We start from the raw sequence: 19,926 nt of genomic DNA on the forward strand, positions 1-19,926 counted from the left end.
TGGTGATAACTTTTTAGATACAACACCAAAGACATGATCTATAAAATAAATAACTGATAAACTGGACTTCATTACAATTAAAAACTTCTGAGAAAGACATTGTTGAGTGTATGAGAAGACAAGTTATAGACTTGGAGAAAACATTTGCAAAAAACATATCTGATAAAGGACTATTATCTAAAATATACAAAGAACTCTTAAAACTTTAATAAGAAAACAATCAACCTAATTAAAAAATAGGCAAACAGTCTGAACAGACACTTCTCCAAACAAGACACACAGATGGCAAATTAGCACATAAAAAGATGCTTAACATCATGCATCATTAGAGAATTGTAAATTAAAATAACCATGAGATAACACCATACACTTATTAGAATAACAAAATTATAAAACATTGACCACACAAAATGCTGACAAGAATGTGAAGCAACAGGAATGCTCACTCACTGTGGTTGGGGATGCAAAATGGTACAGCACTTTGGAAGACAGTCTGACAGTTTCTTACTGCCAAACATACCCATACCATAGGACTGAGCAATCACACTCTGGTATTTTACCCAAATGAGTTGAAAACTTATGTACATATAAAAACCTGCACAGGAATGTTTATAGCAGACTTATTCATAACTGCAAAAACCTGGAAGCAACCAAGAAGTCCTTCAGTAGGTGAATGGATAAATCAACTGTGATATATCCAGACAATGGAATATTATTCAGTGTTAAAAGAAACTGAGCCATCAATCCATGAAAAGACATGGAGGGACCTTAAATGCATACTACTAAGTGAAAGAAGCCAATCTGTGAAGTCTACGTACTGTGTGATTCCAACTATATGACAATCTGGAAAAGACAAAACTATGGGTACATGAAAAAGATGAGTGGTTGCTAGGAGTTAGGAGGGAGGGCTGAACAGTCAGAGCATAAGGGATTTTCAGGCTGTGAAACTATTTCGTGTGGTACTCTAATGGTGGATACAAATCATTATACATTTGTCAAAACCCACAGAATGTGTAAGACCAAGAGTGAACCCTAATGCAAATTATGGACTTGGGGTGATGATGATGTGTAGGTCCCACACTCTGTGTGGGATGGTGATCATGAAAGAGGCTGAGTATGTGCAGGTACAGGGGGATACAGGAACTCTCTGTGCTCTGTCTTCCTTTTTTTCTGTGACTCTAAAATGGCTCTTTTAAAAAGTCTATTTTTTAAAGACATAGTTTTTGTTAGATTCATTTAACGATAATTTTATTTATCTGCCTTTGAAATTACCAACGTAAAGTGATCTCCATTTCCTTTGCTCTCCATCCACTTGCTCATTGCTTCTCAATCCTATCTACAAAAGTATCATCGTTGAAGACCTCTTAGAAATCCTGGGTACAATTTCAAATATCATACCCATAACCATTCAACTCTTCCTTTGAAAAGGTGTATGTGTATCAAATCAGCATGTTGTGCACTTTATATATTCTATAATTTTTTTTGTCAAATATGCCTCAACAACGCTGGGGAAAAAAAAACACAACTGATTTGTTAAGATGAAAAAAAAAGACACAAGGAGAGAAAACACTCTTTATGGTGGTCTGAAACTAGGCAGATGGTGCTGCATCAGCCTGTGATTTATTTTGCACAAGGTAAAAGAAACTGGCTAGACTCTGCAAGAATACAAAACGGATGAAACACATATCCTCGAGAGATGTGAATGCTTCTTTAGGGACTGGCTGCCTCAGGTAAAAGAACATGTCACATAACAGAAGTATCCAGAGCGCTTTATCAAAACCCCTGTGAAATTCTGCTATGAATGAAGCCTATCTTTGTTCAGGACATGTATTTAGCATCGGTATTTGTCTACTTCTAACTTCATGGTAAGTAACATAAAACCCTTCAGATAATCTGAGTTGGTCTAGCAGCGGTTTCCTGAAAAACTATTCCTGCAGGAGTAACAATCTTGATTATAAAATTTATTTTATCGGCTGCATGCACAGTGGGTCTTCTCTGGGTTAGAGCCTCTTTTGAGGCACGAACCATAATTTATTCATCTAATCTGAATTAGGCCTTGCAGGAAATTTTACACACGATCGTTTCAGTAGGTTTTTCTTCCTTTCTTTCTTTTTTTTAAAGTTTTATTTTATTTATTTATTTATTTATTTATTTATTTATTTAAATGTTTTTATTTATTTTTGAGACAGAGAGAGACAGAGCATGAGCAGGGGAGGGGCAGAGAGAGAGGGAGACACAGGATCCGAAGCAGGCTCCAGGCTCCTAGCTGTCAGCACAGAGCCCGACGCGGGGCTTGAACTCGTGAGCCATGAGACCATGACCTGCACTGAAGTTGGAAGCTTCACAGACTGAGCCACCCAGGCGCCCCAGTAGGTTTTTCTTTCTTAACCGAACATACTTTGTTTATATAGGTCCAATCGGTGATTGATTTTAAGTAGTCGCAACAGCCTGTGCAGAGTCAGAATAACAGAATTATTCTTCCACACTGAATACGACAGGCTAAGGACTGCATCTTAGTGGCATCCCTAATGCCTAGCACAGGTGCTGGCTCAGGGCAAATCTACTCAGTGATTTTTTTTCTAATGAAACCTTAGAGCTTGGCAACCTCTGGGGACAATTTGGTCTGACCCTTTTATTTTTAAATGAGGAGAATAAGGATCTGAGACGACCACTCGCTCCAGGGAGCCACACATTAGTTAGCAGGAGAGCTAGGACGAGGACTTCTTGACAGTGATGTCTCTGCTCCTGCCTATCCAGGAAATGAGAGCCTAGTCCTGTACCTAGCAGAGGCTTTTGAACAAATGGTAGTTTCCTTCCCCTCTCCTTTATTCCATGCAAAGAGAAAACCCATGACACACGATGAAGCTTGTCCACTTTGCACTCTGAGCAAACTAGATTTCTGTTTTAACAGAAGCAAAGCAGTTTGATCCTTTCAGAAGAATCTGAGTATCTGATATCACTGCAGAATCTGTGAATTGCCATTGCTGTCTTCAGAATCCTTGAGAAGGCCAGTACATGAGTAAAGGGGAGGTAGAAATCTCATTTTAAGAGTGAAACCTGGGGTTCTAATGGGAAAGAAGACAAGAAGTCAAGACTTTGTCCAACAGTGCACTACGTACCAGGAGCAAGGGTAGGTGGCAGGAATGCAGAGCGAATAAGATGTGGTCCCTGCCCTTGAGGATCTCACAGTCCCGCGTGCGATATAAATTTCACAAACAAGAAGCAGCTCACTTCCTGAGTACATAAGGACAAAACCTCCCAGAGGAGATAATATTTGAGCAAGCCCAGGAAGGACTAGGAGAAATTTGCTGCTTAGGCTAAAAGAGTTACAGGCAAAGCAAACGGGCATTAAATTGCACACTTCAGTCTAGGACTCGTGTGAGTGGGGATGTCTGCAGAGAAAGGCAGGGGCTAGATCACGAAGGACCAAAATGAGTATGTCAAGAGTAATCTGTGAGTGATGGGGAGCAACTGAAGGATATTAGACAGGAGAGGAACGTCGTTAGATCGCACATTACAAACGTAAGTGGTGGCAGGGCGGAGAATGAGCTGAAGAACGTTAGGGCATGTTTACAATAGTTTGGGTGAAAGATGGCAAAAGGGAGTTGGAGCCAATGAAGATTTGGTCTTTGATAGGGAAGGAGCCGAGGAGGAGAAGTAGAGGACGACTCCCAGATTCCAGGCTTTGTCACCGTGCCACAGAACACAGAAAACAGTGACTTGGGGAAGTCAGCGGGGAGCTGGGCAGGAGAAAATCAGAAGTTCGTGTTTGGATGTGTTAACTGTTAGGGGCCTTTGTGATGTCCAGACCCCCTTGGGAAAGCTGGGCATCACAGTGACTTACACACAAGATACATAATAATTGAGCCAACCATCCTCAGGGAATCCAGAACCCTGGAAACTCCAGCGTGTAAGGCACAGGCCAGTGAGAAGGAGTCAGATGTGGAGAAGGTGTGGTCAGAGACGTAAGAGGTCAACAGAACTAGCTGAAGGCCGTGTCCTAGAAGCCATGGAATGACCATCACAGAAAGGAGTGAGTGGATGGTTCTTTTTTTCTTTAGTTTTTAAAGATGTTTTTATTTATTTATTTTGAGAGAGAGATAACATGCATGCTAGCAGCGGAGGAGCAGAGAGAGAGGGAGAGAGAGAACCCCAAACAGGCTCTGCACTGTCAGTGCTGAACCCAATGTGGGGCTTGAACCCACAAACTGTGAGATCATGACCTGAGCTGAAATCAAGAGTTGGATGCTTAACTGAGTGAGCCACCCAGGTACCCCAGTATATGGTTCATTGTACTGAATACTTAGGCCGGGGAGGTGATGTACAGCTTAAAATGTGCCTTTTTTAAAGTTTTTTTTTTAAATGTTTTATTATTTATTTTTGAGAGAGACAGAGAGACAGAGACAGAGCCCGAGTGGGAGAGGGGAAGAGAGAGAGGGAGACACAGAATCCAAAGCAGGCTCCAGGCTCTGAGCTGTCAGCACAGAGCCCAACGCGGGGCCCAAACTCACGGACCGAGAGATCATGACCTGAGCCGAAGTCAGACACTCAACCGACTGAGCCACCCAGGCGCCCCTTAAAATGTGCCTTTTGGATTTAGCAGTTACCAAGGGCAGTTTCAGAGAAGCCTGAGGGAAGAAGGCTGAGGGGTAAGTGGACTCAGAGAAAGTGAAGACAGACCATGAACACAGTGGTCTTTTAAGAAGTCTAGCTAAGAAGGAGAGATGTGTGGTATTTTCTGGAGAAAAGGAATAATTCATCATGACATAATATTCTCTTCACATGTAGAAGCAATAAAATAATTCCCGAGCTGACAGGTTATTTTCTTCCAGGTTCCAGTTCAATGTAACAAATATTCACTTCCTGCCCCACACAAGGCCACGAAGTACCCACGCTACACTCCTAAGATACAGTCCCTCCTGTGGAGCACTTAGAAGCCTGGCAGAAGGTCCTTCCGTTGAGGCCCAGCTAGCCAGAACCAGAGTGGGGCGGGGTGGTGGCCTGTGTCAAATCTCGTGGTGCATAGACTGCTCTGAGCACACAGGAGGAGAACCCCAGAGACGATGTCCAGGAGGGCAGGACGCGGGGGGCCACGCAGAACACGGAGGGCTTGCTGGGAGGGCTGGCGATTTGTGAGCAGGGAATGTGCCGCGAGCATCTGAGGGTGATGGGAGGGTGGTCTGGCCCGTGTCTGAGAGGGTTCTTCCACTCACACTGCAACACAGGCCTGCCTGGGAGACACAGGAGGGCCCTCTGCCTATGAATGTACAGGAAAGCAAAAACCAAAAAACCACAAAACCAAAAAAAACCCTTCCCCTCCTCACATTTTAGATTCATATCTTACAGTTAAAACTACCAGACTTTAGAGGTCTCCCATGCTGATTTAATGGCCAGTTTCCTGTGATATTTCTAATATTCCTGCCAAAGCCATGAAAGGAGTGACAAGCAAAGGTATGAATTTGTCTCTAACATGTGATTCTGGTTAAAGCCCGCGTGGCCTGAACTTCTCACCCTGCACTCAAGTGTCAGGGGCTGAAGGTATCTGGCCCCGTCTGCTTAGGAGTGTTCGGGGCGGGGCCCTCAAAGACGGCCCGAAACAAAGTCCCCGAGACTCGTCCTGACCCCAGGAATCAAAGGTGAGGGAGAGCAGGGGCTCCTCCTCTCCGGGCAAGGAGCACAGGGCCTGGGAAAGGTCTCCCCACAGCCCTGCAGCTCAGGAGTTCACAAAACTGGCTCTGCAGAGCAGGATGGGTAGCTGTGCCAGACAGACAACTGCGGCATGTAGCTCTGCAAGGGTGGGGCCTTTCAGAAATCACAGGCCATCCAGCAGGAGGGCTTTATGGCGTGTCAGGGAAAAAGCATACGGTCAGAAGTCCACAAGCGGCTGTCACTGGGCCACCGCTGAGGCAGTGAGGGCCGTGTCCCTCTGCTCTGTGGAGCTTTTCACCCCTGCTGCTCTCCCACCAAGCGGTCACGCTGTCTCCTCCGGCCCATCGACCCACACACAGCTGTTCCTGGATAGTAGCTGCAGTGTGGGAGGAAACCAGTTAGGCACGGACAGATCTAGCTACAAGAAGAAAAATGAAGTATGTGTATGCTGTCGTCGGGGGAGAGAGGATGTGCGTGTGGAACTGTGTGATTGGGAAAGTAATTTTTTTTATTGAGATATAATCGACCCATAACACTGTGTTCGTTTTCGGTGTGCAACCTGATGATTTGATGTGTGTATATGTTGCAAAATGATCACCACAGTAAGTCTAGTCAACATCCACAGCCACACATGGTGACTTTGTTTTCTCATAATGAGAACTTTTAAGATTTAGTCTCTGAGCAGCTTTCAAATATACAATACAGTATGGTTATTGTATACAATACAGCTATTGTATACAATACAGTCACCAGGTTGTGCACTCCATCCCCAGAAAGCAATTTTAAATCACGTCCTCTAATGATCAAGGACTCAAGGAAGAGTGTAAGGTCCACTGGCAAATCAGTAAGGTTCAACAGCCCAAGAGTAAAGAACTTCAAAAACAAAAGATGCAGGTTTTCTTGGACTTCTTTAGTTTGCAGGATTTGATTCAAGTTTTAGTGGTGACAAATTCCTTCAGTTTTTGTTTGTTTGGGAAGACCTTTATCTCTCCTTCTATTCTAAATGACAGACTTGCTGGATAAAGGATTCTTGGCTGCATATTTTTTCTGTCTAGCACCCTGAAAATCTCTTGCCAATTCTTTCTGGCCTGCCAAGTTTCAAAAGAGAGATCAGTCACGAGTCTTATAGGTCTCCCTTTATATGTGAGGGCACGTTTACCCCTTGCTGCTTTCAGAATTTTCTCTTTATCCTTGTATTTTGCCAGTTTCACTATGATATGTCGTGCAGAAGATCGATTCAAGTTACGTCTGAAGGGAGTTCTCTGTGCCTCTTGGATTTCAATGCCTTTTTCCTTCCCCAGTTCAGGGAAGTTCTCAGCTATGATTTCTTCAAGTACCCCTTCAGCACCTTTCCCTCTCTCTTCCTCCTCTGGGATACCAATTATGCGTATATTATTTCTTTTTAGTGTATCACTTAGTTCTCTAATTTTCCCCTCATACTCCTGGATTTTTTTATCTCTAAACCAGCCCTACAAGAGATCCTAAGGGGGACCCTGTGAGACAAAGTCCCAGAGACATCACTATAAGCATAAAACATACAGACATCACAATGACTCTAAACCCGTATCTTTCTATAATAACACTGAATGTAAATGGATTAAATGCGCCAACCAAAAGACATAGGGTATCAGAATGGATAAAAAAACAAGACCCATCTATTTGCTGTCTACAAGAGACTCATTTTAGACCTGAGGACACCTTCAGATTCAGAGTGAGGGGATGGAGAACTATTTATCATGCGACTGGAAGCCAAAAGAAAGCTGGAGTAGCCATACTTATATCAGACAAACTAGACTTTAAATTAAAGGCTGTCACAAGAGATGAAGAAGGACATTATATAATAGTTACAGGGTCTATCCATCAGGAAGAGCTAACAATTATCAATGTCTATGCACCGAATACCGGAGCCCCCACATATATAAAACAATTACTCCTAAACATAAGCAACCTTATTGATAAGAATGTGGTCATTGCAGGGGACTTTAATACACCACTTACAGAAATGGATAGATCATCTAGACACACGGTCAATAAAGAAACAAGGGCCCTGAATGAGACATTGGATGAGATGGACTTGACAGATATATTTAGAACTCTGCATCCCAAAGCAACAGAATATACTTTCTTCTCGAGTGCACATGGAACATTCTCCAAGATAGATCATATACTGGGTCACAAAACAGCCCTTCATAAGTTTACAAGAATTGAAATTATACCATGCTTACTTTCAGACCACAATGCCATGAAGCTTGAAATCAACCACAGGAAAAAGTCTGGAAAACCTCCAAAAGCATGGAGGTTAAAGAACACCCTACTAACGAATGAGTGGGTCAACCAGGCAATTAGAGAAGAAATTAAAAAATATATGGAAACAAACGAAAATGAAAATACAACAATCCAAACGCTTTGGGACGCAGCAAAGGCAGTCCTGAGAGGAAAATACATTGCAATCCAGGCCTATCTCAAGAAACAAGAAAAATCCCAAATACAAAATCTAACAGCACACCTAAAGGAACTAGAAGCAGAACAGCAAAGGCAGCCTAAGCCCAGCAGAAGAAGAGAAATAATAAAGATCAGAGCAGAAATAAACAATATAGAAACTAAAAAAACTGTAGAGCAGATCAACGAAACCAAGAGTTGGTTTTTTGAAAAAATAAACAAAATTGACAAACCTCTAGCCAGGCTTCTCAAAAAGAAAAGGGAGATGACCCAAATAGATAAAATCATGAATGAAAATGGAATTATTACAACCAATCCCTCAGAGATACAAACAATTATCAGGGAATACTATGAAAACTTATATGCCAACAAATTGGACAACCTGGAAGAAATGGACGAATTCCTGAACACCCACACGCTTCCAAAACTCAATCAGGAGGAAATAGAAAGCTTGAACAGACCCATAACCAGCGAAGAAATTGAATCGGTTATCAAAAATCTCCCAACAAATAAGAGTCCAGGACCAGATGGCTTCCCAGGGGAGTTCTACCAGACGTTTAAAGCAGAGATAATACCTATCCTTCTCAAGCTATTCCAAGAAATAGAAAGGGAAGGAAAACTTCCAGACTCATTCTATGAAGCCAGTATTACTTTGATTCCTAAACCAGACAGAGACCCAGTAAAAAAAGAGAACTACAGGCCAATATCCCTGATGAATATGGATGCAAAAATTCTCAATAAGATACTAGCAAATCGAATTCAACGGCATATAAAAAGAATTATTCACCATGATCAAGTGGGATTCATTCCTGGGATGCAGGGCTGGTTCAACATTCGCAAATCAATCAACGTGATACATCACATTAACAAAAAAAGAGAGAAGAACCATATGATCCTGTCAATCGATGCAGAAAAGGCCTTCGACAAAATCCAGCACCCTTTCTTAATAAAAACCCTTGAGAAAGTCGGGATAGAAGGAACATACTTAAAGATCATAAAAGCCATTTATGAAAAGCCCACAGCTAACATCATCCTCAACGGGGAAAAACTGAAAGCTTTTTCCCTGAGATCAGGAACACGACAAGGATGCCCACTCTCACCGCTGCTGTTTAACATAGTGCTGGAAGTTCTAGCATCAGCAATCAGACAACAAAAGGAAATCAAAGGCATCAAAATTGGCAAAGATGAAGTCAAGCTTTCGCTTTTTGCAGATGACATGATATTATACATGGAAAATCCGATAGACTCCACCAAAAGTCTGCTAGAACTGATACAGGAATTCAGCAAAGTTGCAGGATACAAAATCAATGTACAGAAATCAGTTGCATTCTTATACACTAACAATGAAGCAACAGAAAGACAAATCAAGAAACGGATCCCATTCACAATTGCACCAAGAAGCATAAAATACCTAGGAATAAATCTAACCAAAGATGTAAAGGATCTGTATGCTGAAAACTATAGAAAGCTTATGAAGGAAATTGAAGAAGATTTAAAGAAATGGAAAGACAGTCCCTGCTCATGGATTGGAAAAATAAATATTGTCAAAATGTCAATACTACCCAAAGCTATCTACACATTCAATGCAATCCCAATCAAAATTGCACCAGCATTCTTCTCGAAACTAGAACAAGCAATCCTAAAATTCATATGGAACCACAAAAGGCCCCGAATAGCCAAAGGAATTTTGAAGAAGAAGACCAAAGCAGGAGGCATCACAATCCCAGACTTTAGCCTCTACTACAAAGCTGTCATCATCAAGACAGCATGGTATTGGCACCAAAACAGACACATAGACCAATGGAATAGAATAGAAACCCCAGAACTAGACCCACAAACGTATGGCCAACTCATCTTTGACAAAGCAGGAAAGAACATCCAATGGAAAAAAGACAGCCTCTTTAACAAATGGTGCTGGGAGAACTGGACAGCAACATGCAGAAGGTTGAAACTAGACCACTTTCTCACACCATTCACAAAAATAAACTCAAAATGGATAAAGGACCTAAATGTGAGACAGGAAACCATCAAAACCTTAGAGGAGAAAGCAGGAAAAGACCTCTCTGACCTCAGCCGTAGCAATCTCTTACTTGACACATCCCCAAAGGCAAGGGAATTAAAAGCAAAAGTGAATTACTGGGACCTTATGAAGATAAAAAGCTTCTGCACAGCCAAGGAAACAACCAACAAAACTAAAAGGCAACCAACGGAATGGGAAAAGATATTCGCAAATGACATATCGGACAAAGGGCTAGTATCCAAAATCTATAAAGAGCTCACCAAACTCCACACCCGAAAAACAAATAACCCAGTGAAGAAATGGGCAGAAAACATGAATAGACACTTCTCTAAAGAAGACATCCGGATGGCCAACAGGCACATGAAAAGATGTTCAGCGTCGCTCCTTATCAGGGAAATACAAATCAAAACCACACTCAGGTATCACCTCACGCCAGTCAGAGTGGCCAAAATGAACAAATCAGGAGACTATAGATGCTGGAGAGGATGTGGAGAAACGGGAAGCCTCTTGCACTGTTGGTGGGAATGCAAATTGGTGCAGCCGCTCTGGAAAGCAGTGTGGAGGTTCCTCAGAAAATTAAAAATAGACCTACCCTATGACCCAGCAATAGCACTGCTAGGAATTTATCCAAGGGATACAGGAGCACTGATGCATAGGGCCACTTGTACGCCAATGTTCATAGCAGCACTCTCAACAATAGCCAAATTATGGAAAGAGCCTAAATGTCCATCAACTGATGAATGGATAAAGAAATTGTGGTTTATATACACAATGGAATATTACATGGCAATGAGAAAAAATGAAATATGGCCTTTTGTAGCAACGTGGATGGAACTGGAGAGTGTGATGCTAAGTGAAATAAGCCATACAGAGAAAGACAGATACCATATGGTCTCACTCTTATGTGGATCCTGAGAAACTTAACAGGAACCCATGGGGGAGGGGAAGGAAAAAAAAAAAAAAAAGAGGTTAGAATGGGAGAGAGCCAAAGCATAAGAGGCTGTTAAAAACTGAGAACAAACTGAGGGTTGATGGGGGGTGGGAGGGAGGAGAGGGTGGGTGATGGGTATTGAGGAGGGCACCTTTTGGGATGAGCACTGGGTGTTGTATGGAAACCAATTTGTCAATAAATTTCAGAAAAAAAAAAATAATTAAAAAAAAAAAAAAAGTTTTAAATTCACACATGCCTGCGTTGGAAAAATCAGATGGGGTGTGCTTGGCCTTTAACTGTTCACAACAACTGCTAATCCAGATAATTTCTCTAGCGAGAGCTGGTCCAAGTTGAAGCTGGGGTCACAACCGGAGGTGTCTCTGAGAGGTTCAAAGGAAAGCAAAGCAAAACCAGGCCAGGGGTAACTGGTGGGCCTCACTCTGGGCCCTAGCATTGGCTCTCAGCTCCTTCCCCAGCCTGTCCTCCACCACATGGGCCCCCATCTTTCAGTCACGGTGCTCACTGTCCTTGGGGGACATCACTCAGTCTCAGGACCTTCATGCCCGCGTACGTTGATGACTTTGCATCTCTGTCTCCGGCTGTGGTCCCTGGCTGGCTGCAGACCCGCGCACCTGACGGCAACTCCTCTGGTCCCAGCCCCTCAGGTACCTCACCTCACCACACCTTCCTGGGCTCAGACCCTGGCCAGACTCCATGGCTGCTCCCTGCCTCAGGGAAAGGTGCCACCACCCCCGGCTGCTCCAACCGGGAGGAGCCTGGTCACCCTGACTTCCGAGCTACAGCACCTGTAACTCATAGGTTCTTGTACGGATTAAATGAGACCAACGTATGTTACCAAGCAGCAGTAGCCACTCACTAAATGTTAGCCACCGTCATCTGTTATTTATCTGGCAAAGCCAGCCACTTTTAAAAACATTGTTAGGGGCGCCTGGGTGGCTCGGTCGGTTAGGGGTCCGACTCCTGGTTTCGGCTCGCATCATGATCTCACGGTTCGTGAGTTTGAGCCCCACCATGGGCTCTGTGCTGACAGTGCGGGGTCTGCTTGGGATTCTCTCTGTCCCTCTCTCTCCGCCCCTCCCCTACTTGTGTTATCTCTCTCTCTCTCAAAATAAATAAATAAATAAAATATTTTTAAAAACTAAATCAACATTGGGGCGCCTGGGTGGCTTGGTCGGTTAAGCGTCTGACTTAGACTCAGGTCACGATCTCATGGTTCTTGAGTTTGAGCCCCCCGTCGGGCTCTGTGCTGACAGCTCAGAGCCTGGAGCCTGTTTGAGATTCTGTGTCTCCCTCTCTCTCTGACCCTGCCCCGTTCATGCTCTGTCTCTCTCTGTCTCAAAAATAAACATTAAAAAAAATTAAAAAAAAATAAAAAAAATAAAAACATTGTTAATGTTTTTAATAATTCAATACAAAATATCTAATATATGTAATTAAAAAATAGCAACTCTCCCCTCAATCTGCCGTCCTGTTTTATGGTTTCTTGTGTGTTCTTCTTGGAAGTTCATATACGTAAAAATCATTTTGAGTAGCCGGATGGAAAAATTTACACAAGAGGCCATTTAAAAATACAAGGATCAATGTTTTTCATATATCTATATTCCATCTACATCTATATCTGAAGTCCCCTATCTCTGACTCTGAAGTGTCTATACCCCAGGCCTGCTCTATACTATGATGGCTGTGTGCGGGAAGGGGGTGGGGATAAAGATATCTTTCCTGCACACTAATTTACTTTAAAAAAAAGCTAAAAGTTCAAAATAGGCACAACAAAATGTCATGTGTTCTTGTCTGGGTAATCCTGACTGGTCTTTTAGGGTCATTTTTCCAGGAAGCCCTCTCTGAAACCCCTTTCCCTGCATTCGTACTTACAGCGATCATACCATTTGTCCAAGTAAATCGCCATTTACTCGCTTCTCAACCTTGGCACAACTGGCCTCTGGAGCCAGACGATTCCCGCTTATGGGGGCTGCCCCGTGCACTCTAGGAGTTTCGGCAGCATCCCCGACCTCCACCCACTACATGCCAGTAGCATCACCCAGTTGTGGAGGGCAAAAATACGTCCCTGGATGTTGAGAGGGGGACAAGATGCTCCTCCCCTTCCAGGCTGAGACCACTGCATTAGCCTGAGACCTGAGGGCGAGGATTCTGTCCTACTGGTCTCTGTAGCCCAGAGAGGCCCTGAAGACACAGCGATGGAACAGAGCCGAAGGAACAAATGAGAAGGGGCTGGCTACTCTCCTGACAGGAAATCACATCTCATCTCTTCACGGAAGGACAGTGTGCTTTCAACTCCTATTATTACTTTTTTAATTTTTTAAAATTAATTAATTAATTAATTGATTGATTATTTTTTAAATGTAGTTCCATGAAGAATAAAGTAGAGATGCCACCATAATTTCTATCCTTGGGATTTCAAACTCAGGATATCATAAGCAACACAGGCATGTTTGGAAAAATTACCTTCATAGGAAGATATGGAAAGTATTCCAAGTTGTATTTCACAGGAAGACCTCAGCTCTCCTTAAAAACTCCAGAAGCAGCCTACCTGGCTTTGAATCCTAGCACTGCCATTCACTAGCTGAGTGGGCCAATTATTTTATAACTCTGTGCCTCAGTTTCCTTGCCTATAAAATGGGAATCATGTTGCTGAGAGCCTACTTTATAGAGCTGTTGTGGAATTAAATAACTACATATTTGTAAAGTGATTAGAGTAGTGCCTGGTACATAGTGAACACTTTGTAAGCGTTTTTTAAAAAATAAAATCACCACTCACTGGGATTTGTATTTTTCTTATAGCTCAGAATTTTAAAGTGGGAAGTGACCATGATTATCCTGTATCCTTCCCTCAATGATTTGTCCAAGGTGTCAGTCCATCTAATTGTCACATATTATTATATGACATAAGACAATACATAATACTGTACATTTTCTGTGATAAGTATTCTAAAAGGGAAAATATTTAAAATATATCTCAATATTCATAAAGACTACCATTATTTAATATTATTATGTTATGTAACATACTCAAAGATGTGCATTTGTGTGTAGAGGTAAATCATAAACCTCATTTTTGTCAGCACTCTCCCTCACCTGCTGCCTGCTGCACACAAAAACCAGGGTCATTAATTGTCCTTTTAAATACAAAGGGCAGTGATAGACGCACTCTATCATCTGAATCAATTCCATATCTCCACGAAATGGTACCGAACAAGGTAATGCCCTGTTTTATACATGATACAATTAGCTAGTGTTTATTAACATAAGTTACGTGGATTGTGTACTGGCCTAATACTAAATTAGAAGCTCAGAGATCACTTGAGCATCAAGGCCCTATGTTATCAGTCTGAGCGAATATCGTAAACCAAAATGCTAATAGAACATATTATCCTTGAAAAATCTCATTTAGGGACTTCAATTTGCTGCAATTGGCTTTAAAGGTGACAAACTTTTCAAGCTATTATTGACACCTTGGCTATTCCTACATTCTGATACGGTTAACAGTTTCATCTAGTTCATCTAAGGTACTTAGATTTGCAAATATCTTTTCATTGCTCACAGGGGAAAATACTTTTCAATTAGGAATTGAATCAAAGAACATCAAAACAAAATTATAACTGTGGTTGCTAAAATGAGAAGCTGCACTACTCTAATTTGCAGTAACAAATATTTACAGAGCGCCTACTATGTGCTGGGACTGTGGGACGCAGAAGCAATGGTAAGGCATGGTTGCCATCCTGGAAGTTCACACTGCCAGCAGACACAGCAAACCTGTATAGCGTTCGAGACCGAAACCTGGGAGCTCCACATCTATGTGTTCTGGGCCACGCACGGGTCCTCCTTGCCATCAATACCCTCAGTACGATACGTTTTCCCAACCGATCAAAAAGTGAACTCTGTTCAACAACTCACTAAGTGTCATTAGGACCCAGGATTAACTGTCTGTCTACACAGGTGAGACACGTCCAGAAAACCAACGGTGAGTAAAAATTCTTGTCGTGGGTAACATTTGCAGGAGACTTTCAGCCCTCCTGTCTTCATTTGTTTACCTGGCAGAAACCTGGCAGAAACCTCTGGCTGCGGTTTCCTTTGTGATCCTGCATTAGCTCCGAGCTTCAAATATGCATGACAAACGCAAAGCTTAAAAATAAAATAGGAGACCAACTCTCACGCTGTGTCTATAGTGCACCAGCGAGAAAACGAATAAAATCCCGACCCCTTACTGCTCTCCAGGCATCAATCATTACATTCCATGTGAGTGGGCGAGTGTCTAATTAACCACTCATCGATCTCAAAGTTTTATAAGTGCTGTTGCTCCCCTCAGGCTGGAGTTCTTCCTTCTGCCTGCGTTCCGCTATTTGCTACCTTGGCAATCGTTGCCCTGGTGGAACTTGTAATGAAGGGAACCAACTCCACACGGGTCCCCTTTAGCCAAGCCACCGCCGTCTGCCTCCTTACTGTGCCTGCTTCCTTTGATCCACCTTGCTGGGACTATTCCTTTGGCCTCCATTCCACCCACCACTCCTACGCCCCAAGAACCTCAGCTCACACACTTGCAGCCAAACGCTTTTCTTACTTCATAATATTTTTGGAGACATAGTTATCATAAGACTGGTTCCAATTATAACAACCTCCTGCCACTCTCGCCATTTTTACACAAGCTGGGCCCCTGTGAAGAACACCGTGCTGTCTGGCATTGCTGCACTCACACGTATTTATGCAGCAACACCTTTTGGGGTATGTCTGCGCAGGTCCTGCCGTGGGCTGCAGCGGAGAGGGCTCACGGGCTCTACAAGAGAAGGCTTCCTGATTTTTCTGGCTGACACTAATAGCACTATTCAGAACTGTCTATCTCTAAATGATTTCACATTCATTGTACTAGGTCGTCTCTATAATGTGTCTGAAAGGCATTTTTAAAAATTTTATTTATTTATTTATTTATTTATTTATTTATTTTTAAACATTATTTATTTATTTTGAGAGAGAGACACAGAAAGCAAGCAGAGGAGGGGGCAGAGAGAGAGGGAGACAGAGAATGCCAAGAGGGCTCTGTGCTGTCAGTGCGGACAGAGCCCGACGTGGGCTTTGAACTCATAAACTGTGAGATCATAACCTGCGCAGAAACCAAGAGTCAGATGCTTAACCAACTGAGCCACACAGGTGCCCCATGAGAGGCATTTTTTTTTTTTTAAGAGTCGACTTTGATGGAAAAATCCAAAACTTAGTCAAGGCATCTCAGATCACCAGCAGCAGTGAATAGATAAGGATTTACCACCCAACTGTATGAGATGCAAAGATTGGCCCACTTAGCCACGTCACCAGTAAACACAGCTGAACAATCAGAGATAGTCTTTGCCCCTGCAATCCTGTCTTGAAAATATGTACTATAATTTTTATTCTTGGTTTACAATGTAATCCTTTATTTATATTTCAAAATAAAATTTTAGATATCTATGATGAAGCTACTAGGAAGTAATGAGAGAGTTTAGAAGGACTATAGAATCCAAGGACAATATATAGCAAAACTTTACATGACGTTAACTGAGCAATTGGAAATTGAAATTATAAAAAAAAAAAACTGTGCTATTTGCAATAGCACCACAAAACATGAAATTCTTTTTTTTTTTTTTAATTTTTTTTAATGTTTGTTTTTGAGACAGAGAGAGACAGCATGAACGGGGGAGGGTCAGAGAGAGAGGGAGACACAGAATCTGAAGCAGGCTCCAGGCTCTGAGCTGTCAGCACAGAGCCTGACGTGGGGCTTGAACTCACGGACCGTGAGATCATGACCTGAGCCGAAGTCAGACGCTTAACCGACTGAGCCACCCAGGTGCCCCACAAAACATGAAATTCTTAAGTACTTTTGAGGATGTGTAGTATCCATATGTTGAAAATCACAAGTCAGGGTTGAAAAAAAATCAAAGGAGACCTAAATAAATACATACATTGTATTTATAAATCAGAAGATTCAGTACTGTTAAGATGTCAATTCTCCCCAAACTGATCTATAGAGTCAACATAATCCAATTCAGTATTCCAGAGGGTTTTTAAAATAGATATCAATAAGATGTTTTTAAAATTTATATGAAAAGGCAGAGGAACTAGAATAACCAAAACAATCCTGGCAAAGAAGAACCAAGTTGGAGGACGTATATTATTGGATTCCAAGATATACATAAAGCTAAGTAATCCTGTGTCATATTGATGAAGGATTAGACATACAGATAAATGGAACAGAATAGATAGTCTAGAAATATATTTACACATACGTGGCCAATTGATTAACATTATAGGTGCAAAGGCGATTTAATGTGGAAAGTATAATTTTCTAATATGGTGTCGAACCAATGGGACATTGATGTGCAAAAAAAGAATCTTGATCCATACTTTGTACCTAATAAAAAATTAACTTTAAATGGACCATTGAATTCGATGAAAACATAACACTAAAATCTCCAGAAGAAAACAAAGGAGAAAATAGTTGTGACCTTATGTTAGGGAAAGGTTTCTTAGATATGACTAAAAATATGGAAAAAAATGATAAACTGGATTTAAGCAAAATTTAAAACTTCTGTGAAAGACACTGTTAAAAGATCAAAAAGACAAGCTACAGACTGGTAGAAAATATTACAAAACCCATATCTGACAAAGGATTTATATCTAGAGCATATAAGGAATTCTTAAAAGTCAAAAATAAAAAACAAACAACCAAATTTAAAATGGGCAAAAGACTTGAACAGACACTTTACCAAGGAAGATACAGGTATGGTAAACACATGAAAAGACATTCAACATCATTACTCATTAAGGAAATGCAAATTAAAATTCTAATGAGTTAATAACTGTAGACACCTATTAGAATGGCTACAAACAAAACAAACAATACATGCCATGGGGATGAAAGGCATAGCATAGGGAATATAATCAATGGTACTGTAATAGTGTTATATGGTGTCAGTTAGTAGCTACACTTGTGATGAGCATGGCATAATGTATGGACTTGTTGAATCACCATGTAGTACATCTGAAACTAATGCAACGTTGTGTGTCAACTATACCTCAATAACAAACAAAACAAAAAGTGACAGCACCAAGTGGTGGCAAAGATGTGGAGCTACTGGAATTCTGATACATTGTTGGTGAAAATACAAAGTGATATGATCACTTTTGAAAAGCCTGGTGATTTCTTAAGAAGTTAAGATACAGTTATCAAATGGACCCTGCAATCCCATTCCTAGGATTTTACTTAAAAGAAATGAACACTTATGTTCACACAAAACCCTGAATATGAATGTTTATAGTTGCTTTATGACCACCAAAACTGATGACAACTCAAACATCCTTCAGCTGGTGAATGGACAATGTAGAATGCCATACGATGTAATACTACCCAGTAATGGTACTGATTGATACACCAACAACACGGATGAATCTTAAATGTAGTACACCAAGTAAAAGAAGCCAGGCTCAAAAGGCTACATATTGTTTGATTTCATTTATATGGTATTCTGGAAAAGGCAAAACAACAGGTACAAAAACAAGATCAGTGGTTGCCAGGGGCTTGGGGGTAGGGTTAGAGGCTGATGATAAAGGGGAACCAGGGAATTTTGGGGGGTGATGGAGCTGTTCTTTATCTTGGTTGTGGTGACAGTTACATGTCTACAGGCATTCGTCAATTCTCAAAAAGTGTTCACTCAAAATAGTGAATTTTAGTTTGTACGTATATATGACACTTTGACTTAAAGAAAGCATATGGGGAAAAATGATAATGCAATATAACATAATTAAGAAACAAAAATTACTTTTTTTTTTTTTTTAATGCCAGCTAGTAAAAGTCCCCTTGGTTAACACTAAGAGGGAAAACTCAGAAGGAAGTGCTATTGGAATAGTTCTGGTTTGAGTGAAATCTCCTGAGAAGGGAAACGCTCTTGCTTGGGGTGTACCTCAGACATCCTGAAGAGAAAACACTTCTTTTCCAATTCATGACCTTTAAAAAGTTGCAATCAAACCATCCATTCCTCTCATAAACGCTCACAAAGGGCATTTTGTGCCATTCATTTTGTGCCATTATTTGTTTTCTAGTCCAAATAGCCTGTTCCTCTAATTTGTGATTTCAAGAGTTCTTTGCTCTTTTACACACTTAAGCAAACCCACAGTACTATTTTCCTTAAACATTCAGAGATCAATTCTTAATGCAAATCTATTTTTTCTTCATATAGGAACCACAGAGCAGATACAAAAATATGTATGTCTGAAGACTCAGAAAGTCTAAGGTTATTTACGCACTGTCCTAACATACCTTGGTCTCTCTTATCTTTGTTTTTATCTTTAGCTATTTTTGACAGCAAGGGAGACAGAGAATGAGTGGGGCGGGGGGTGGGGGCAGAGAGACAGGGAGACACAGAATCTGAAGCAGGCTCCAGGCTCAGAGCCCGATGCGGGCCTCCAACTCACAGACCGAAGTCGGATGCTTAACCGACTGAGTCACCCAGTCGCCCCGGTCTCTCTTATCTTGAAAAAAGTTTTGCTCATCATTGCTTTCTGATTAAACTACCATCCTTCTATGTCTATGCAGAATGTGCTAGAATGAACACTGGATTGAAAACTATAAGTACCACGTTTTAAGGTCAATTCGACTCCTAACTAGCTGTTTGGCCATGGAAAAATGACTCACCTCCTGTAACTACTATTTATCTCCATCCCTGACCTCTCTCCAGGGCCTTCGTTAAGAAATTTCAAATTCCTACAGACACATACTGTCTCTCATGCAGCATTTAATTGTTCGTGGATACTGGTTACATTGGCATCATTTCCTATCACTGAAATTACGATTGTTACTTATCTGTTCATGTATTCATGCTTTATT

At 41.5% G+C, this 19,926-nt stretch overlaps 1 protein-coding gene across 4 annotated transcripts in view; it reads right to left on the minus strand.

The window, feature by feature from the left end:
- The window catches only part of STARD13 (StAR related lipid transfer domain containing 13), a 242,541-nt gene that overhangs the window by 42,835 nt on the left and 179,780 nt on the right, over nucleotides 1–19,926 (minus strand). The gene's annotated exons all lie outside the window — the stretch shown is intronic.

Source organism: Prionailurus bengalensis, chromosome A1, assembly GCF_016509475.1.
Source record: "Prionailurus bengalensis isolate Pbe53 chromosome A1, Fcat_Pben_1.1_paternal_pri, whole genome shotgun sequence".
Taxonomy (NCBI): Eukaryota; Metazoa; Chordata; class Mammalia; order Carnivora; family Felidae; genus Prionailurus; species Prionailurus bengalensis.